This window comes from Cupressus sempervirens, chromosome 5, assembly GCF_028749045.1.
Source record: "Cupressus sempervirens isolate cs-2001-9-10 chromosome 5, ASM2874904v1, whole genome shotgun sequence".
Classification (NCBI taxonomy): Eukaryota; Viridiplantae; Streptophyta; class Pinopsida; order Cupressales; family Cupressaceae; genus Cupressus; species Cupressus sempervirens.
The window spans coordinates 19272030-19295990 of NC_143122.1; the positions used below are offsets into that span (position 1 = coordinate 19272030).

Here is a 23961-nt window from a genome sequence, read left to right on the forward strand (position 1 = left end):
TGGACTGAACATGAATAAAAGAATAGTAGAGTCCAGGATGGTTTGATCCAGTGGGAGCCCCATGTGGTAGTGGTATTGCTACAGGATCAATCTCCAAGTGGGAGATTTTTGTTTAGTGTGGAGCCTGATCAGTCCCCAAGTGGGAGATTGTTAGATTGTGGTGACTGATCAGGAAAGTACTGTACATACTTCATAAATAGTGGGGTTCAGGGCATCAGCCCAAAATTTTTTTTTGGGGTAGTAGCCGACATGGTAGCCGACATATTATGGCCAACATATGGCTGACATGTTATAACCCTAAAGTGGTTTAATACTTGTATAAAAGGGCTTAGGGTTGGGTATTTTTTCATATGTTGTGATACAAAATTAGTTCTTGCGGCGGTATTGAGCTGTAAGGGATTACGGATTGTAATTAGGTTGTAATCACTAGATTGTAATAAGATCGGACTTACTATTTGGTGGACGTAGCCCAGGGATTGGGTGAACCACGTTAAATCTTGGTGCCTTGTGTTCATTTCTATGTGTTCTATTATTTTCTATTATTGGTTATATTTGCATGTAGTTTTTTATTTCTGTCCATGGTTTATCCTAACACATTATAGTTGGACAAGTGGAAAAGCAAGTGGAAAGGGAAAATTCATGTGAGAATATTCTACTTAGTGACTTCTTCCAATAGGATACTTCTATCATTGATAGTTCTCCTTGATAGATTGATTGTATGAGCTATTAGTAATCTCTATTACTTGCCTGCAGGATCTTATTTAAGGAGAAATAAGGAATCAAATGATTCCATCCTTAAAAAATGGAGAAATCTTGATTATTCCTTTTTATGTAGTGAAATGGCATATCAATATTTTAAATATTTTTTATTTGCCATACCAAAACAACTCTGTATTTCCTCCATTAAGAAATTGTTTGGCCATTTTACTTGAATTTCTTCATTCGCTAACTTTACCTCTTGACATAGAGTCCCTCTAATCAATCAATTGGTCTTTTGGATTAGCTGGATGAGAAATGTACAAGAATCCAAGCCTAAGAAAAAAGAAAAATTGTACACACTAGGATATATAATCAATCATAACCACATTGACTTCTTAAATACACATTTAGTCTGTTCCATATTTCAATAACCTAATTAGATTAGTCAAGCCCCAAAGTGAGTCCAACTAAAAAAAAAAATTGAACTCAAACACCTAAAACCATGAATTGCTCCAATGAAGTTATTTCACTGATTGGAATCAATTTGCAATAATGATTCAACCTTTAATTTGCTTTACCCTTTATCTGCAAACTATAACTTTCATGCCAAGGGGTCCTTTGGTTGGCCTTAAAAACTAAGCAAAGCACCTGAACAGGCTCTAAAATCAAATATACTACTTCTTTTTTTCTAAATTCTTGCACCATGTCAAATCTTGTCTCATAAAAAATTATTAGTCAAAAGATATTGACTGTCAAAGTTGCCTTCTCAAAACTACATGCAACAAAACACATGAAAAAATAATAAATCATGTTCAGATTTGGCTTTGAAAATAAGGGAAAATAATACTTCAGTAGAAAAAAATTAGGGCATTGGTTCAATGTCATGAGGAGAGTATAAATTCAAGATTTGGGCTCATGATGAATAAGTTGGCAAATTTTGTGAGCGACCAAAGTGGGATACTTGAATTTGCATAAACTAGAAACACTAGTAGAAAGGTATTATTTGCAAATAGAATGAACCTAGGAAAGTGTATAGAAAGATTCATCAAGACTTGCAAATTGGCACACTTAAAGATCTTTTATAGTAGAACATAATGGCATAAATTATTTGATCTCACTTATCATGGATTTTGAGTTATGACATCATGAATAGGGGTATCGATCAATCTACACTTTATGACACTCGTAAAACTTTACAAATTACATTTGGAATCACATAACAGATTTTCCATAATCTCAAAATCAAAACATAAGAAGTCTCTAGGAATGCAATAAAAAAGGAATTTTCTCATTTTAGTCAACTGGGTCAAAGTTATAACTGATCAAATGGGTCCTCCTAGAATTCTGAACAATTTACATCAGCATGACAACAATAAATAACCAACCTTGAGGATTCAAGACCTAGTCAAAACATATCAAAATGACTCAAAATCTTTAAAAAAGGTTCTATGATATGGATATTAAACACTCACAAAGCAGTGAGTCATGAAACATTATTAAGTGTGAGATATTTGAATACAAACAAGGCTTCCTATCATTGTTTGACACTTAGGAAAAAATGCAAATTTGGACATTGCTCAAAATGGAACTTTACAGAATTACTCAGAATAACAATTTATCTTCATGGGATGAGTGGATGTGCTAAATGAAATGTGTTAGAAACATTAAACATCTCTTAGGCCTTAAATGGACAATTGTGTACACATGCATTAAAAAGTGTTTATAGGGCTTGATTTTTTAAGATGGTACTCAAAATTAGGCCTTCAATTTTGAGTCCCAACATAAAGGATTTACCTTGGACTGATACAATTATTAGAGAGTAAGAGTAAGGTTTGATGTAATAATAACATACAACTTCACTTGCAGATTATAGATCTCCATTTCAATCCTCCATCCTTCTTGGCTTTCACACACTTCAACTATGATAGCTTGTTACCCCTTCAAACATCCATAGCCTTAAGCCTTCTTTATTTCCTTGAAAATGTAGACTCTTCTCTTAGGTCACTGAATAAAGAAAATACCCAGACTCCTTGTCTTCCTTAGGTTCTTGCACATCAATTTTTCCATTCGTCCTCCATTTTATATTTTAGGGTTAGGTTAGATTAGGTAGGATTCAATGAATCAAACCATCATTTTATTTCATTCCCTTCTAGAAACTTCACCTTCAATCCTCTTTAACTTCACCTCAAAATGGTTTATCTTGAATTTTATGCCACCAGCTCATCAATCATATATTCCACATGATTCACACAATCTAAGAAAATAAACTTGTTAGCTCAGATTCATCAAATTCTTGATCTTTCTCATAATGCTTAAACTAAAAATTATTTGGCTTTTGATGCTTAATGCATATTGTATTTCTTGGCATCCATTATCAAAACACTCAACACAAACTAAAGTTTATTAGTGATTGACATCAACTAAATTTTACTCGGCTTACACTCTTTCACTCAACTTACACTGAAATTGACTTTGCTCAGCTCCAACTAAATTTTTACTCAACTTGCACTAACTTTTCTTGGCACCTACTATTCACTCTATCAAGCTTGGTAGAAAAACTTTGTTTAACTTGTTTTTCTAACCTTAGTTAGTGTAACCAAACTTTGAAACCTTAAGTATATTATCAATGCATTATAATATCACTATCTTAAATAATTCTTATACTCCTTTACATATCATAACTCAACCTTTCCTCTAAGTGCTATTGTTACCTCATTTGATCAAAACCTCTTCATTAATAAAACAAATGATAGTACTTAAGTCATATAATCAGTTATCTTACTAGCAATTCATTTGTTTAACATCAGTGACAAAATAATGATTGAAACACATTTATCATACTTGTATCAATCTATTTTCAACACTTTGTATTCAATAATAGTTACATAAGTTTTTTCAACAATCTTGGTTTCAAATCTTCTTGTCAACCAATTTATTAACTTCACATTTGATTCCATATCTCTAGCCATCAATTAATCAATTATATTTACAAGCTAGTTTATGATTGGTGCATCTTATTCAAAATTCAAAATCTCAAAAGCATTAATGAGAATATTCTTTACATCATATAATACCTCTTTATGTTTGTGCTCCCTCCTGAGTTCTTCTTGCCTCTTCTTCTTTGCCAAAAATTCTTGCAACAAAATAGCTTTCTCCAATGTGAGACTAGCTAGATCCAATTTTTGTATCTCAATGATCTCATCCAAACTAACCTCAATATCTAGTGAAACATCTTTTATTTCTTTCCCCTTTTTGATAGGTGTAGGAGTCTTGTTTCTTGACACTATCATGTGAGTTGGTGAAGATTTGTTACGATTGTCTCTTGCTTGTGCATCTTTTCTCAAGACAACAATATTTACACTATGTTCAACTTTATTTGATTCTTTATCTTCCTCAATATGAGGTGCTTAAATAATCTTATCATTTGTATTTGTTTCTCTATCTTCACTATCTTTCTCTTTGTTTATAAGCCTTGACTTCTTGACTTCTAGAGTGTTAGGGGTGTTGGCATGTATAGGGGACATGCTACCTTGCAAAATTGGAACACCTAAGCTTTTTCCACTACTATGTACCAATCATCAATGTTTACGATTTATCTTCTTTGTAGTTAGTCAAAAAATGCTCTTCCATGAAAAATCATTATATTTTCATACAACGTCCTCCTTATTTATCACTATAAAAAATGTTCTATATTTTGTAACTATTAAAATTTTTAATCTTTCCTTGGTTGTATTTTTTAAATGGGATAAACCAAGGTATCCCTTATGTTGTTTGTCCTCTAGTCCACATGTGAGGACAAGTATTTTTAGTAATTCCTTTATTAAGGAAAATAGTTTATTCCTCCTTAAGAGGATTATGACACTTGTTATGCACACACTTATGAATGTGGCAATCATTCACAAGGAAGTTACAAATAACTCCTCTTCTCATCTCTTTATAAGAGATGCTTCTCTCTCATTCTCTAGAACACATAACCTATATGTAGTTCATGTAATGAGCCTTTGGCTCCACATTAGCTTGTTCCCTCTCTCTCATAATTCTTTAGGCATTTGACTCATTCATATAATTCACAAGGGGTTTTCTTTGCTTTCCCGTTTCAAAATCTTTGTCTCCTCTCTTGTGTTGATCTTAGAAATCTCATGTAAAGTATGGTAACTATTTTCATTAAAAACTCTCTTGGATTAATTTATTGTTCTTCATTTTAGTTCATTTCAATTTTATTATTTCTGACATGGTATCAGAGCTATATAATCTTTGTTTCAGTTTGTTTTTGAAGGTTACCATATCATTGGAGATACTCTTGAAAGAAAGGCTAATCATTTTATAGTTCATTCTAACCTTTTGTGTTGCATGTTTTATATTTAAATGTATTAGTTTTTTGCATACTAATCCTCTTTGGATGGCTTGCCGCTAGAGAGATGTAGCTTGGTTCTAATGATTTTTATTCGATGACTTTATATTTCATTTTCTTACAATTTTTTGAATCTAATTTATTTTTGGTTGCTGGTTTTTAAAATCCTAACATTTTTTTTTCAAATCTATTTTTTAGTTGTCAACTTTTTCTACTATAATTCTAATCTATCTTACATTTATATTCATTTAATGTTTAACTGATTCTTTATTTATTATTCTAAAACCTGATTATCTATTTTTTAACAATTTACTTCCAAATTAAATTAGATCTAAGATTTTCTCTTGAATCATCTTAAGAATTAATTGAATCTTTATGGAGAGCTTGCACCTGAAAATTTTGTGATTTAGCATATGATATAGTAAACTTGCTTCTTTTTTATTATGTCAGGCTTTCTATCCCACTTATACTAATTTAATCCTTCATATCAAGTTTATGTATTGTCAAAAAAAAATATAACCTATCCTTGGTTCCAATCTCATAATACCCCATTTTTATGCTTTCACATGTTGTGTGCATATCTTACTAGAACATTTTAGGTTACAACATCTGCCCAAATGTGTTTGGATGAAAGTTTCTAAAGCCTTTCTTCAAATTACATATGCATATTCTATAGTTATTGCAATATCTATAGCCACATCCCATGAGAAGTATTGTAAAATAAAATATTTCTCTCCTACACGAGGCACGCATAAGCCAAAAAGTGGAAGTGAAAAAGGGATCCTTCTACTCTCTCACATTTAGTGTGGCTCGAACCTAGGCCCAACAGGAGGCCTTGAATGTCTTTTTTCTGTCGAAGGTAGGGCAACTGTCAATGCAGACATTCTATAGCAGCAATGGCTAGGATTCCTATGCTCGGGGTTTTTCAAGCAGCTTCCACCTTGGCCCAAATCATTTTTCTCTACCTGGACATGGAGGAAGATGCCGCTTGTGGCCCTCTCATTACTAAAATCACCATTAAAGAGCTCAAAATACCCCAATGTCTTAAAGGAAATTTGATAATGAAAGGATATTTTGAAGAAGGACCTCTTGTGTTCCACAAATCTTCCATGGGTGTTCTATTGCCTCCCAAAATTGATGATGACAATTCTTCTTTGTCGCTCATCGCTATGGCCCTAATGGGGTTTGGAGTGGCCGTGTTGATGAAAACCCTAAGCTTTTGCAATCATTTTTTTCGGCATTTGGGGATCAGATCCCTTGGCTCATTGCCCTAGCTTTCTTCTTTGCCCGTAGTTTCATCTAAATAGGGATAGGGAACCGCATGGCTTATCAATTTGTGGCACTCTTTGGGAGCTCATCTTTGTGTTTAGGTTATAGCTTGGTCTTTAGTGAAGCTTTTTTGGCACCGATGATTCCCTCTGTGTCTGCTCATACTGGCATAATTTTTTAGAACCATTTAAAAAATATTCTCCTACTATTTTTGGTCACCTTTTTATTACTCTCTTACAATTTTAATATTTTATTTTTATTTTGTTGTTCAATGTAAATTCATTTAACTGATATATTCTCTTTGCATCATCACTCTTGTTTTGTGCCACCAGAGCCATTTTTATTTATAATTTAGTGTTCTTAATCTTGTTACATTTCATGTAGTATTTTCCAACATCAATATCACAATCGGATATGTGCTCTTTGTTCAGTTGAAAGTTCATTCCCATTGAAAGTTTCAAACACAAATTTCACTAGCTGCTCTTATCTTCCTCAACTAGTTCATTTGATCTTCATTGAACTTCCTTCATAATTGCCGCTCATGTACATATTGCATTACCTCTATGATTAAGATGAGACCATGAAGCTTGGATTATCATATGTTATCAGCATTCACATTCATATCATGAGCATTTTATTGCATCTTTGAACACGTGTTCTTAGTTTTCAGCCATGGTGTTGTCTCCATAAATGCTTTGTTAAATCTTTGGTCAAAACATTTGTTCACTTTTGAAACAAGCAATATATATTATTCCTTTCACATCATTTATTGGAATTGTATCATTTCTAAAATCATCGTTGCATTTTTTTTTCCTCTATGTGTTCAGAGCCATCATTTATTGTAACATCTCATCTGTCACTTGTAGCATTTATTTTAGCTACACTATTCACCAGATATGATATCTTTGTAACATACATGGCAAAATAGTCTGTGATATTTTTTAATAACATCTCTATTCAAATCAGTTTTTCATAATATTCTCTAGTGAGTGTTATAATTATCATGTGTACAACTTTTCAGAATATTCTTACTAATGTTGGGTATTTATCAATTAGTCATTTTCATACTTCTTTCTTAATTAAAACTTCTTTTTCTTCATGTCAAACAATCATTTTAACTTTTTAACAAAATTATCATTACTTCTTACCTCAAATTTATTTGAAATTTTCAGTATACTTATCATTTAAAATCATAATGAAGTTTTTTTAGACACCATTTATTGTTCATTCACTCTCTACATTTTATTTACATTTGCCTCTATTTTGTTCTATTTTTATCAAATTTGTTATTTGTTGTGGCAGCCATCCATTATTTATCTTAGCTGCAACCTTCCCTACTACTGCAATATTTGAGTTATTATTCTTTTTAGAAGCGTTTCTTTTTAAGAATAATCCTCCTTGTTTTTCTCCTCCTTCTACTCTCATTCCTTTTTAATTCAAAATTTTTTCATATCTCACATTCTTTCCTTCTTTTTGTGCCTTGCTAAAAATATTTGCATTGATATTATATTCATCATTTCCTCTTAAATAAATGATTTTTTAATTAAATGTCTTGAGCATGTGATTTTTCCTTTTCTTTAGAAAGAAGTTCATTTTAAAAGAAAACTTTAAAAAATCCTAAAACATTTAGTTTAAAAACAAAAAAGTAAAGCTCCTTTTTCTAATATGATTCTTTTTCAAATACTTATTTTTTATAATAAATTAAGCCTTTTTACATGAGATTAATCCTTCTTGTGCTGCAGTGGCAGAGAAGAGAAACTCTATAGGAGGCAACATTGTTGAAAATGTAATAGGAAATTTAATGTTATGTTTTAAATGCTTTTAGTTTTTGAAGTCTATAATAACATCCTACATGTGGTGGCATACCTAGAGTAGCAGTTCGATAAGCTCTCTAGATATAGCCACCTAGGACCAGGTGTGTGGATCTTAAATTAGAATAGTTTTTTTTAGTTCGTAGGTGGAGTGTTTAATAATTTTTAGAATCCAATAATAGGTAGTAGGCAATTTTTGGAATATTCCTGACTTAGAAAATGACTGTCTAATATTGGTAGAAAAAACGTTTCAGATTCTTATCCTTTTTTTGGATAGAAGACATTCTTCTTTTCTAAAATAAGAAGAAAACATTTCACATCCTTTAATTAGGAAAAGAAAGTCAGTTTTAAAATGAGAGCCAGTCGGCTATGTAGCAGGGGAATCGAATTTGGAGAGATATGGAATGTTTTTTTTTATTTTTTCTTTGTGCAAGTTTTCGATGGTCTGAGTTTTGAATGGATTTTTCTTATCTTCTCACTGGAAACAAGTTGATAGTTTGCAGAAGATTAAAAAAGTTTTAGTTTTGGGTCGAATTCGGTATGTTTGCAGAAAATTAGTCTCAATGCATGGGTAATATCTCCTAAATGCACTGTTGGATTTTCATGAGTTTTGGATATGTTATTATAGGCCTAATTACAGCCATCTTCACTAGAGAGATTGAAGATTTTAGATCTGGTTCAAGAGTTATTCATGTCTGAGTCTAGGCCTATCTAGAGACAACAAGAAGCAATGTTTTGTAGAAAAATGTACTCTGATGCGGAGTCAGTATCTCAAGTTTGAACCGTTGGATTTTTCTCAAATTTTTATATGTTGTTTGAAACCTAGTTATGCAAAATATCAATGGATGGATAGAGAAAATATTGTCTGGTTCAAAAGTTATACATGTTTGTTCACGGGTCTATCTAGAGACAGCAAAAAGCAATGTTTTGCAAAAAATTGTACTCTGATGCGTGGTCAATATCTCTCGTTTGAACAGTTGGATTTCTCTAAAAAAATTATATGTTGTTTGAAACCTAGTTACGCCAAATATCAATGGTTGGGTTGAGTAAATCTTTTCTATTTCAAAAGTTATTCATGTCTGAGTGCAGGTCTATCCGGAGGTAGCAAGAAGAAATTTTGGAGAATTTATTTTCAAAGTTTTGTTTAATTGAATCTGATTTTAGTGTGTGATCCTAAAAATTGTAAATGCCACTTGAAGCAACTCAGTTGAGTGACTGATTTCTCCTGAGTTTTCGAAGGTGTGGCTCTGCATCATTTTTGGTATCAGAGCTCAGCAAAAGGTTTGGAAAAAATTAGTTGTGTATATGTTTGTGTGATTGTGAAAGATTGAGAGAAATAGTCTGAGAAGAAGTCCTGGAGACTAGATAAGAAGAAAATAACCTAGCTGAGGAATGATGGGACAAGAAGAAGCAGCTTTATTGTATCTTTTTAGAAGGTATCGGCAGAGAAAGGATTCTAAACAGAAGGAGATAGAGGAAAAGAAGAAAAGAGAGAAAGAAGAAAGGAAAAAACAAAGAGAAGAGCTAAGCAAGATAGAAGAGGAGATAAACAATTTGAGAAGGAGACTTGAGGAGAATGACGCTAAGTTGAAAGAGAATAAAGCTAAGTTGAAAGAAGTGCAACAAGAACACAAAGTGCAGCAACAAGAAGTGCAGCAAGTATCTCTTGATGAGAGCAGTAACAAGACAAGCCCTATTGGATTTGAATGCAAACAATCTGTGGTTGGAATAGTAACATGTCCTTTGAAAATAGAGAAGAGTACAATGTTGGAAGGTACTCCTACAAAAAAGATTTTGGAGGCAACTGATGAAGCCTTAAATATGCATAATGAAGAAAAATGTCAAGAGGAATGGCATGAAGATGAAGCTAAGGAATGTGTAACAGCAAATTCTAAAGAAGAATTTGATTTATGGGAAAAATTTGTAGCCATTGTGGGAGAATGGAAAAGGCATGGCGGTAGTACAAAAACTCAGCTTGAAGAAGAAAGGAAAGAGTGCAATACTATTATTGTTCTTGAGAAAAGTTGTAATAAGAAAGAAATATTTGAAAGTGAGATTACTATAGAAGATCAAGATGATGATAAATTTTTAATAAAGGAAGAAGAGATAAATACGATTCTTAAGATTCAAGATGTGAAATTGGTTGATAGTCAAGAAGCAGATAAGTTTATGGTTACTATTGATGAAGATAGATATGATGCACATTACATGGTGTATAAGGAAGCTCATATTCAAATAGAGAACTCAAATAATCTTAATACTGATGATATGTTTTCTTCTAATAATGTTTATGTAGGGATGCAGATTTCATGTATAATGAATCATGCTGGAGAATTTTCTGTGACATTTATAGCATTAAAGAATCAAAGCTACAAGGTGGAGAAGTTGGATATTATCTTTGTTTTTCTTGTAGATATGCTCATCCTAGTTCAAAGAAATTGGAAAGTTCAAAAGAAAAATGAGATTCATTTCTACAACACATCATCTCAAGAGGACTTGAGATTCATTCTACAGGGGAGTATGCTACAGTGGCAGAGAAGAGAAACGCTATAGGAGGCAACATTGTTGAAAATGTAATAAGAAATTTAATGTTATGTTTTAAATGCTTTTATTTTTTGAAGTCTATAATAATGTCCTACATGTGGTGGCATACCTAGAGTAGCAGTTCGATAAGCTCTCCAGATATAGCCACCTAGGACTAGGTGTGTGGATCTTAAATTAGAATAGTTTTTTTTAGTTCGTAGGTGGAGTGTTTAATGATTTTTAGAATCCAATAATAGGTGGTAGGCAGTTTTTGGAATATTCCTGACTTAGAAAACGTCTGTCTAATATTGGTAGAAAAAATGTTTCAGATTCTTATCCTTTTTTTGGATAGAAGACATTCTTCTTTTCTAAAATAAGAAGAAAACGTTTCACATCCTTTAATTAGAAAAAGAAAGTCAGTTTTAAAATGAGAGCCAGTCGGCTATGTAGCAGGGGAATCAAATTTGGAGAGATATGGAATGTTTTTATTTATTTTGTCTTTGTGCAAGTTTTCAATGGTTTGAGTTTTGAACGGATTTTTCTTATCTTCTCACTGGAAACAAGTTGATAGTTTGCAGAAGATTAAAAAAGTTTTAGTTTTGGGTTGAATTTGGTATGTTTGCAAAAAATTAGTCTCAGTGCATGGGTAATATCTCCTAAATGCACCGTTGGATTTTCATGAGCTTTGGATATGTTATTATAGGCCTAATTATGCCCATCTTCATGAGAGATATTGAAGAGTTTAGATCTGGTTCAATAGTTATTCATGTTTGAGTGCAGGCCTATCTAGAGACAGCAAGAAGCAATGTTTTGCAGAAAAATGTACTCTGATGCGGAGTGAATATCTCAAGTTTGAACTATTGGATTTCTCTCAAATTTTTATATGTTGTTTGAAACCTAGTTACACAAAATATTAATAGTTGGATTGAGAAAATATTGTCTGGTTCAAAAGTCAGGTTTGAACCGTTGGATTTCTCTAAAAAAATTATATGTTGTTTGAAACCTAGTTAGGCCAAATATCAATGGTTAGATTGAGTAAAGCTTTTCTGGTTTGAAAGTTATTCATGTCTGAGTGCAAGTCTATCCGGAGGTAGCAAGAAATTTTTTTGGAGAATTTATTTTCAAAGTTTTGTTTAATTGAATCTGATTTTAGTGTGTGATCCTGAAAGTTGTAGATGCCCCTTGAAGCAACTCAATTGACTAACTAATTCCTCCTGAGTTTTCCAAGGTGTGGCTTTGCATCATCTTGCATGTAATCATAACTTTTTAAAATACTCTTCCTTATCTAAATCTTGGAATCAAGCAGACTTTTACTTGGCTTATAAAAAGCTTAAATTTCTCAAATAAGTTTTCTTTTTTCCTGAATTTAAAAATATAATTTATTGAAGTAATTCTCTATTTTTTTAGTATTTGAAAAAATATTATAATATTTTTTGCCAAATCATTTATATTTTTTATTATTTTTTTAAACTTTTATAATCTTAGAAGTGGAATGATATGGAAACTTAATGAGATGATTTCTTTAGTCCATGATTTTATACTCTTATATCCTTTTATCAAGCATACATATAATTTATCTTCTTGAAACCTATTGACATAACTCTTTATCAATTAGAATTGTTTACAATTTTTGAGTCGTCCTTGTTTATTGCCTTGATAATGACTATGTTTAAATGATCTTGTTTTATATGATTCTAGTTGTGTGATTTCACATCATGATATTTTCAGTATATTTATTCAAGTATATATGGGTGCACACATATATGCCTTGATAAATTTACAAACTATTGTGATTGTAATGATCAATAAGGATATTCTTGTGTCGAATAAATATGTTCAATACTTCAAATATTAAATCATTTAAGTACCCATGTTCACCCTCAATGGAGTTTTCTACCTGATATCCATACTTTTTTTATTTTTCCATTGATCTTCCTTGGATACATGCATTTATCTTAAATGGATTATGAGTTATCTTACACATTTTCCTTCATTGTGATATTTTGACATGCACTTAGTTGCACTTTTATTCTTTTATAGCATCATTCTATGCCCATGTTGGCACTTTATGGTTTTATACCATTGATCTACATGATTTATATGATATTTTTTTGACTTGCATAGGGAGCCAATTTTTCAAGGATAGCTATGTAGCTCCCCTCAGTATAACTGATACATGGTTCCTTATCTATCCCATGGAGTATCTCTCCATCCTATATTGGTGTGCACTCATTTTATATGGAGTTTCCCTCCATTTGGTTCTATTGGTTCCACTTTGAAAGATTGATATTTATATGGAGTTTCCCTCCATTTGGTTCTATTGGTTCCACTATGGAAGATTGATATTTATATGGAGTTTCCCTCCATTTGGTTCTATTGGTTCCACTTTGAAAGATTGATATTTATATGGAATTTCCCTCCATTTGATTCTATATGCTCTACTTTGAAAGGTTGAAGTTTATGGAGTTTTTCCTCCATGTTGTTCCATTTTGTTCCTCAATGAAGAGGATGTTATTATTGGTGTTTTTTCCTCCAAATTCAGATGATTTGATCCAATTTGAAGGCAATATGTTGTTAAATCCTCATAATCCATTCCTTTGAGTATCCTAAAAAAATCATGACTATACTAATTTGATCAGCATTTCTCTCCTTTTACTTTGCTTTCATATATTAATGCGATAATGATCTGCATACTTTATTGCTTAGATCATGAGTCATGCATATTATGGATTGATCACCTATTAACTTGCAGTGGGATGATTCATTAAATGGACTTTCTATATCCACATGATTGATGCAATGTTGATGCAAGTATCATTAATTTGTCTTGTCTATGGTCATTAGTACATTAGTATAATATATCTTTCATGAGATTACTGATCAAACTTTTTGATAATATTCTGAGCATATACTTCATCTTGATATCAGGTTATCTCCATTGTTTTGTGGTAACATATTTTATTTTCCTCATTGTTTCTCTATGAGAGTTTTATTATCCTTATTCAAAAGCATTTCTAATTTGCATATAAGATGAAATACTTCTTGTGGATAGTTATCTTGTTTCTTGTGTCTATGTTTTTTAGGTAATCCATCTAGGCACATACAAGACAATATTATTTGGAGTACATTCAAATAACCTATCCACTTCTCTCTTGGCTCTACGAAGATCTACCTACAAACATAAGAGACCTCTTGCATAAATGAAGAAATTTTTGAAGATCAAGTTGCTGCTACTTAGAATTTCATTGTAAAAATTTGGGTTTAATGCCCTTTGATGTAATTTCCCCAAGTAAAGATTAAAGGGGGGTGTTAGAATTTGTAATCTTTACTTGGTTGTATTTATTAAATGGGATAAACCAAGGTATCCCTTATGTTGTTTGTCATCTAGTCCACATGTGAGGACAAGTCTTTTTTGTAATTCTTTTATTAAGGAAAATAGTTTATTCTTCCTTAAGAGGATTATGACACTTGTTATGCACACACTTATGAATGTGGCAATTATTCACAAGGGAGTTACAAATAACTCCTCTTCTCATCTCTTTATAAGAGATGCTTCTCTCTCATTCTCTAGAACACATAACCAATATGTTGTTCATGTAATGAGCCTTTGGCTCCACATTAGCTCATTCCCTCTCTCTCATCATTCTTTAGGCATTTGCCTCATTCATATAATTCACAAGGGGTTTTCTTTGCTTTCCCCTTTCAAAATCTTTGTCTCCTCTCGTGTTGATCTTAGAAAGATCATGTAAAGTATGGTAACTATTTTCATTGCAAATTCTCTTGGATTAATTTATTGTTCTTCATTTTAGTTTATTTCAATTTCATTATTTCTAATAGTAACAAATCTATTCCTATGCTACTCCAAAAATGTGTCTTTTTTCTATTGGGATAAGTTAGGCATAACTTTGACTAATGGGTTAGTCCTTATCATTTTTTCTACCTTCTTTTCATGTTCCCATCTTTCTTTTAGTTTCTCATATAGATTTTTGCATATCATTCTCTCTATTTCACTAGGAGCTAGCTTGAAATTTGACACTATTTCTATCATAGCCTCCTCAATTCTATTCTTTTCATCATTATCTAGTGTATCATATTTCACATATTTAAAATTAGATAATTCTAGAGAACTCTTTATGTTTGAACATATCTCATCAATAGAATTGTGTTTTCTCTGAGCCAGTCCTTTGACCAATCTCCTTCTTTTGGTTTTGGTTGTACATTGGGCCTAGTATACTTTTCTACTCTCTTCTTTACAATTTTCTTGACATTAGCACCTACCCTAGTACTTGGCTTATTTGGTCGTGGAGTTGTCAATGTCTAATTCTTCTTTATTCCTAGAGTCTTCTTGCTCAATGGCATGACAATAGCTAGAGCTTTACCCTAGTCACCTTCTTCTACTTCATCTTACTCATCACCATTTTCTTGTTCTTCATCTTCAACAAGACCTTGCATGAATTCTAGTGTTTATTTTCCCTTGTCTAGGGTGCTTATCTTAGCTTCTAGGTCTTTAATAATTTTCTTCCTTTTATTTTCCTTGGAAGCTACCTTGATGTTCATAGTTATCCTTTCTTTGGCTTCCTCATATCTTCCAAAAGATTCAACCTTGACATATATCTCCTCTTTGAGTAGTGCATCATTGTTTGCACTTACAACATCATATTCTATCTCATTTTCAAAACTTTATAATCACGCCTTCCTTAGCTTAACTACTTGTACAAAAGTATTATCTATGTCAATAAGAAAAAAATATTTCACTGTAATATTTTGTGACCAATTCTCCTGGAATTCTCATTCTCCTTTTCATTCTTTTCTTTAATTCATCAAAATAAGTATTCATTGCATTTTCAAAGTTTTCTCCTAATTGAGTAATATACTCATTGATTTTCCTTGTCACTAGTTTGTCTTTCTCTCATACAACATTTCCAATACCCTAAAAATAATTATGGATATAAAAGAAAATATAAACAATTATAGATCCAAACTTACACATTGAATTCTTCACTTTTCTTATCTATGATAGATTCTCTACAAGCTATAACTTATGTAGCTTGGCAAGATCATACTCATGGTCTTTCATCACAATCTTTCATGCTTGATTCATAGCCAAATTGTGATCTAGTGCAAGGCAAGAGAATTCCTAAAGAAGATGTCCTAGCCCCCAATAATTAACCACATAGTGGAAACACAACAAAAATGCAACATCTCATACTAAATCACAACTCTTTATTCATAAAATATTTGATTACATGCAATATGCTCGACTATAAGGCCTTCTAAATTAGGGTCAAAATATAATAAAAATACATAATAGTTCTATTGAAAATAGATTGATATAAGTATGAGAATGTGTTTCAATCATTATTTTATCAATGATGTTAAACCTACTACTTCCTAGAAAGACAACTACTTAGATTTTTTGAGTATTATCATTTATTTGAATGATGAGTAGGATTTGATCAAATGGGATAATAAAATCACCTAGAGAAAAGAATGAGTTATGGTATGTAGAAAGGGAGTACAAAGATTAGTTAAGACAATGATGATATAGTGTATTGATTATCTACTTAATGTTTCAAAGGTTGGATACACTAAGAAAGCCTAGAAAAATTGAGTCTACCAAGTTTGACTGAGTGGATAGTAGGTGCCAAGAAAAGTTAGTCCAAGATGAGAAAAAAATTAGTAGGAACCAAGGAAAGTTAAAATTTCAATGTATGTCAAGTGATATAGTGTAAGCTAAGTAAAGTTTACTTTATGCTGAGCACTAGTAAACTTTAGTGTTTTCCAAGGGATCTAGTTGATGATGAGTGAAAGAATAGTATGGAAGCTAGTGACAACATATTGATGCCAAGTGCTAGTATTCATATTAAATCATGGATGTGATGAATCGAAGTTGACTATTTTGTTTTCTTGAATTTTGTGAAGCATGTGAAAGATAATGATGATGAGTTGGTAGCATAGAATTCATGGTAAACCATTTTGAGGTGAATTCAAAGAGGATTGAAGGAGAATTTTCTAGAAGGAACTAAAATGAAAAGGTGGGTAGAATCACTAAATCCTACCTAATCCTACCTAACCATAAAGTGGACAATAGAGGATGAAGGATAAAAGATTTTAATTTTATATTTATAGAAATGGTTGGTCAGAAGCAAGTTTGATCAATGTTGGAGAACCTAAGTTAGACAAGAGGTCAAAGGTATTTTTTCATTAGAGACCAAATAGAATATAATACTATTGGAAAGAAAACCAAGAAGGCTTGAGAGTATGAATTCTTGAAGGGTGAACAAGCTATCAGACCTAAAGTTTGTGAAAGCCAAGTAAAATGGAGGACTAAAACCAAGATTTATAATCTGCAAGAGTGTTGTAAGTTGTTATCAGATCAAGCCTTCTTGTTACTTTATAGTCCTTGTACCAATCTAGGGGAAATACTTTGTATTAAGATTGACCTAATAGTCATTTGTAATTTCATTAACTAGGTGACATTCCAAGTGAATGGTCTAAAGTCATCTAATAAGGCTCACTCCTAATAGGATGATTGAAATCCTCCAACTAGGTCACATTTAATAGTGTGTATTGTAACCTTTAACATGGTTGACCTTTCATAGGGCATTACTTCAAAAGAGTGAGAATGAGTAACATGTTACTAGTGGATTTTCCAAAATTGGGTTTCCATGTAAAATAATTGTGTCAAATGTGTTATTGAATTTATTATGTTTTATGTTTACATTTTGGTAAAGTTGATTTGATAGTAACCTACAAAGTTTAAGTGAGTGTATGATCTAATGAATGCATGCATGATGAATATGTTTAATGGATATGGGTTCACTAAGCTGTGAAAATTTTTATTAGTACATCTAGACCTTGGATAAGTAATTCATCCTCCTCCCTCTTAGTTATTCTAAAGAATTCCAATAATTTTTATCAGAGCCATCTGCTTAAGAGGACTATTTTGAAGTTACTAGAAGAAAAAGATCATGAGGTCAAAAAAAAAGGTACCAAGCTTAATGAAGATAAATTTCTTGCATGGAAAAGTCTAATGAAGCTACACCTAGGAGGTCTTGGAGACCATGCACAATCTACCATTACTATTGAGCATGTTGATCCTACTAGATTCCTAATTATTGAAGATCTAAAAAAGAAGAAAGAACACAACCAAACAATGTTGGAGATTGTCTCTACCCTAAGTTATGTTGAGTTAGATGATGTCAAGGGTTGTGATAGTGTACAAAAGATGTGGGATGCTCATCACACCATCAATAGAGGTGATGCAAATGTCTTGAGAGACAAATCTAAGAGTCTTAGAGGTAAGTTATATGATATGAGAATGAAAGAAGGTGAAAATGTTTCTAAATATTGCTCTAGGATAAAAGATTTTTTTAATGCTATAAGAGGATCTACTAGTAAGATAGATGATTAGACTATACTAAGAAAAGTTGTGAGAACACTACTACTCATTTATAATATTAGAGTTTCTACAATACAAGAAGTGAGATGTATGCCAAGTTCTAATCTGACTCTTGAAGGCCTAGTAAGTAGGCTCACTTGCTTTGAGCTATATAATTTTGCTAACTTCAAATCTAACAATGTTGAATCTTATTTCAAAGCTAAGTTGTCATTTAAGGAGCCTAATAAGAAGAAGAAGAAGGTAAATTATGTTTCTAGTGATAGTGATACTGATGAGGAGGATGTAGAACAACTTGAAGCACTTCTAGCAAGGAGACTTCATAGAGGTAAAAGTAAATTCAAAACTAAGCTACTTATCATGTGTTTTAATTGCAATGAGGTTGGTCATATTTCTACTAGATGTCTAGAGAAGAAAAACTATAGATGTGGATAAAAGTGCAAAAGTAGAAGAGATGAGGACAACAAAGATTACAAAGATAAAGGAAAGAAGTCTTATAGATTATAGAAGAGGAAATCAAAGATGTATTTGATGATCATGATGATGAAGTGGTGTATGTTGCAATGAATAATTATTCTGATGAGGATGAGACAACTGCACTAGTATCTAATGTGAACAAGAATGATAGATGGATCATTGATAGTGGGTGTCCACATCACATGACTAGAGATAAAATTAAGTTCATTATCTCAATTTATTATGATTGAAATAGTGTAAGGTTTGGTAATGATGCTCCCTATTTGATAAAAGGAAAAGGTTCTATCAAACTCACAGAAAATATATTATGTGAAAATTCTTATTATGTTGAGGACCTAACTATAATTTTTTGAGTAGGTCACAATTGAATAGTTTATGTTGGAAGGTTGAGTTTGAGAATGAGATTGATAAGATATATGATACTAATGGAAAACTAATGGGAAAAGATGATCAAACTAGAGGTAAATTATTCTATCTTGATATGGATGGTTCTGGTTGTCTAGTTGTAGAATTTGATGATGTGTGGTTATGATATAAGAGGTTATGTCATGTTAATTTTGATAACTTAATTAGTATCATTAACATGAGAAGAGGAAGAGGTTTTCCTAAGTTGAAGGAACTTGACAATATAATTTGGTAAGCAATGTCAGTTAAGGAAAATGAGAAAGTCTAGTTTTAAGAGTAGATTCACACGTCTAAAGGAATTTTGGATATTGTTCATACTAACTTGTGTGGACCAATTGATGTGCAAAGCTACAAAGGTGATAAGTACATTATGCTATTTTTTGATGACTATTCGAGAATGATCACAATTATGTTTTTGAAATAGAAATCTTATGCATTTCAAATGTTTAAGTGGTACATAGCAAGAGTAGAGAAGGAAACAAATAAAAGTATGAAATGTTTAAGATTTTATAGAGGACAAGAATTTACATCAAATGAATTTGAGATGTTTTGTAATGATAGAGGACTCAAGAGATAGACATTTTCTCTTAGAACCCCTCCACAAAATGGAATTGGTGAAAGGAGGAACAAATCTATAATGGACTATGCTAGGACACTCACGATGGAGAAGAAACATTTCTTTTAAATACTAGAGAGAGGCTCTAAGTACAACTATCTATACCTTGAACTTTGTTTGAGTCAAGAAAGATACTCATTCAACACCTTTTGAACTATGTTATGGATACTCACCTAATGTAAAATATTTTAAAATATTTGGAAGCAAGTTCTATATTCTCAAAGATTTTAGGAATGGTAAATTAGATTCAAAAAGTGAACTAGGTATATTTCATGGCTATTCCACAAGAATTAAAGCTTATAAGTGTTTAAATACTAACACTAACAAAGTTGTGGAAAGTGCAAATGTGAAATTTGATGAATATATAGAAGTACATGAGGCTAACCCTATGAAGGAACCAAAGGAATAAAAACCATTTATATAATTTTATTAAGGTATGCCTATTGATGAAGATGATGTAAATCAAGTTGGAAATTAATAGCAATTTTCATTGACTGTTGAGTCACATACAATGAATTTTGAGTTGCATTTAGGAACAAAGCTACAATTAGGTGTTGAATTATAGAATGAAGGTCAAAAACATTTTTATTATGAGATTAATGTGTATAAAAGAGATGTTTAATTACATGACAGCTTTAAGTATATAGTGATTCAAAATTTGAGAGATCAAATGAGGAAAATATAGTAGAACCAAGATTGTCAAAGTATGTCAAGAGATATCACCTTGCTACACAAATTATTGGAGATAAAAATGCAAGACCAATGAAAATAAATATTTTGATAAATGATACATGTTTTCTTAGCATGTATGAACATAAAATAATTAAAAATACCTCAAAAGATGTGGACTTGAGTAAAGCCATGAAAGAAGAGATTGAACAGATTGAGAAAAACAAGACATGGACTCTAGTTCCTAGATACAAGAAAAAAAATTGATTGGCACCAAGTGGGTATATAGAAACAAGTTAGATGAAAATGGTGAATCCACAAGGAATAACTTAGGATTAGTTTGTAAGGGGTATGAATAAGAAGAAGGGATAAAATATGGATAAACATTTACTCCTATTGCAAGATTGGAAGGATTAAGAACTCTACTTGTTTACTCTACATACAAATGTTTCAAAGTTTATCAAATAGATGTTAAATCTACATTTTTGAATGGCATATTGAAAGAAGAGGTTTATATAGAACAACTAAAAGGATTTTTTGATGGTAACAACAAAAACACGGTATGTAAACCACACAAATCTTTATATGATTTGAAGCAAGCATTGGTAGCATGGTATGAAAGGCTTCACAATTATCTTGTGAAGATTGGATTTGAGAGGACTGATGATAAAAAAAATCTATACTTGAAGATAGAGAAAGGAAAAGGTTTTTTACTATCTGAAATTTTTGTTGATGATATCATATTTGGAGCTCATGATACTTTATGTAAAGCTTTTGCAAATGAAATGAACAAATAATTTAAGATGTTTATGTTTGGACAGATAAAATTCTTTGTGGGTTTACATGTACATTAGATGAAATATGGTATATACATCACTTAGTCAAAACATATAAAAGAGATACTAAATTTTTTTGGATTAGAATATTCCAAGCTAGTAAGCACAACTATGGTAATAGAGAAAAAATTGTCAAAGAATGTTGTTTTGGCTAAGGTTAATCAAACAATGTATAGGTCTATGATTGAAAAATTGCACTATGTAGTACATAGTAGGCTTGATATTGTATTATCTATTGGAATAGTTGCAATATTCTCTACTAATCCTAGGGAGAATAATTTGATGATTGTTAAGAGAATAATGAGATATTTGAAAGGAACACAAGACTATAGTTTATAATACAAGAAAAATGAGAAAATTGAGTTGATAGCCTACACTGATGCTGATTGAGCTAGAAAATTTGATGACATAAAGAGTGCTAGTGGAGGAACATTTTTTTTATGAAAAGGTTGGTTACATGGACTAGCAAGAAACAAAACTACATATCTTAGTCTATTCCTAAAGGTGAATATGTTATTGTTGTAGTAAATTGAACAAGCATTGTATGGATCAAACATCTACTCAAAGTTATAAAGGAGGAAATCAATGAACCTATGATACTTTATTGTGATAATACAAGTGTTATAAATATATTAAAAAACCTTGTGATGCATAAAAAGACAAAGCACATTGCAATCAAGTACCATTACTTGAGAGAGTTAGTTCAAGATAAAGAGGTGAAGATGGAATATGTGAATACAAAAGAGAAAATAGCTAATATCTTCACAAATGCATTACCTAAGGATGCCCATGAGTATCTAAGAGGTAAACTAGGGGTGATACCCCTATCCAAGGCTAATTAAGAATCATGAGAAATGCCCTACATCAATTGAGATAATTGGCATATGTTACACTTTGATGTAGTGGATGTTACTTTAGGAGTTGACTAAAGTAATCAAAGAGATGGAGTTATAGATCAGTCACAAGCTAGGTGAAAAAGGGAGAAATTGAAAATGTTCATATCTACATATTAAGATGACAAGTATTTGACATTGTTGTCAAAGAGGGAAATATTATATAGAAAGGGAGAAATATTTTTTTTAAAAAAATGGAATATTTACTTAGAGGGAGATAGTGCACTTGATGGTTAAAAGACATACATATACCTAGTAAGAGGGAGATAGTGCTAAGGAAGATATATGTGTTAGTCTTAGAATGGTTTTGACAATTGAGTGTCAAAACACTTAACCAATTTTCACATAGAAGTTGAGTACACTATATATGTCGAGCCATAGTATGTGCTGAGACAGAGTTCCAATAGGTGCTGAGTGACTTCATGTGCTAAGCATGATACAGGTGTCGAGTGACTTTGGGTGCTAAGTGAACCATATGAGTTGAGTAATATATAGCTATTGAGTTACAGTTGATGCTGAGCAAGTCAAAGTGTTATAGCTGATGAGAAAACTAGAATCATATATGTGTTGAGCATCAGTAATCCAATATGTGCCAAGTAACATAGAATTAGCATATGAGTTTGTACCTTCGCAAACTTAGATGTAAATTATTTTTGAATGAATCACAAAAGGATAAAAAGATAAGATCAAATATTTTATATTTCCTATGCAATCAACATGTAGCCAATAAGAAAAATGGAGAAGGTATGCAACCAATAAGAAAAGTGCAAGGAATGAGTGAGAATTAAAGATTTAATATGGATCATAGATTCATACCTAACCCTAAGTCTTCAAAATCTTTAAAAGGAGGAAGAAACCCTATTGTATGCATGGAAGGGAGTAGTGTATGGATAAACTATAGAAAAATTCAAAGGGAAGTGTGAAAAGACTTATAGGAATAGATCAACATTACATATTTAGTTGATTAGAGTAGAGCAAGGGCATACAATAGATATTATATCTAAGAGGATCAAGTGCCAAAATGTAGCAATCAAGGATGGTAAGCTATTAGGTTTATTTATCTAATACTCTCTAGAAATTGTATTAGAAAAAAAATCCTATGTTGATAGGTTAGCTTAATAGCTAGGTTTTAGGTCCTTTGAAAAGGTGATAAAATCCTTTGAAAGGGTGACACTTCATGTAAAGTGTTTGTAAATCCTTTAAATAGGTCATTATTGATATAGTTTAAATCCTTTCATAGGGAAGATCATCAGAAGTGCTCAAACATTATTGTTGCAGTGATTTTGTGGGTATCATCCCCACCCCAATTTTACCTTCTCATTTTGGAGGGTTTTTGGGTTACCAAATTTGGTGTTATGTGTCATGATGCATGTATTTACTTTATGGTTGTTTGATATGTTTACATGCATGAAGTTTCAACAACCCCCCCCCCCCCCCCCCCCCCCCTTCTCAAGTATTCTTCCCATTTTGATTATTCCAACAATAAGGATAGAGAATAATACCTAAATAAAGAGAAAGTTAGAAAGGAGAGTCATAAGGATGAGTTGATTGTCTTGATTATAACATAATTTTGTAACTTATATTGAAGATGAAAGCTAATAGAAGGAGATATTTCAATACAAAGAATTAATTAATTTTTGGTATTATTGCTAATTGTACTAGTTTTCCATCAATGCCAAAGAGGGAGATTGTTGAAAATAGATTAATACAAGTATGAAAATGTGTTTCAATCATTATTTTTCACTGATGTCAAACATATTACTTTTTGGTAAGACAACTACTTATATGATTTGAGTACTATCATTTATTTGATTGATGTGGAGGATTTGATCAAATGAGATAATAAAAGAACCTAGCGAAAAGGTTGAGTTATGGTAAGCAAAAAATGGAGTACATAGATAAATTAAGACAGTGATGATATAGTACATTATTTATCTACTTAACATTGCAAAGGTTGGATATACTAACAAAGCCTATAAGAACAAGTAAGAAGAATTGATTCTACCAAGATTT

At 31.6% G+C, this 23961-nt stretch overlaps 1 pseudogene; it reads left to right on the plus strand.

Annotated features, from left to right (window-relative positions):
• Positions 1 to 6324, plus strand: part of LOC149554390 (protein DUF642 L-GALACTONO-1,4-LACTONE-RESPONSIVE GENE 2-like) — a 31724-nt pseudogene extending 25400 nt beyond the window's left edge.
• Positions 6325 to 23961: the final 17637 nt, after the last annotated feature.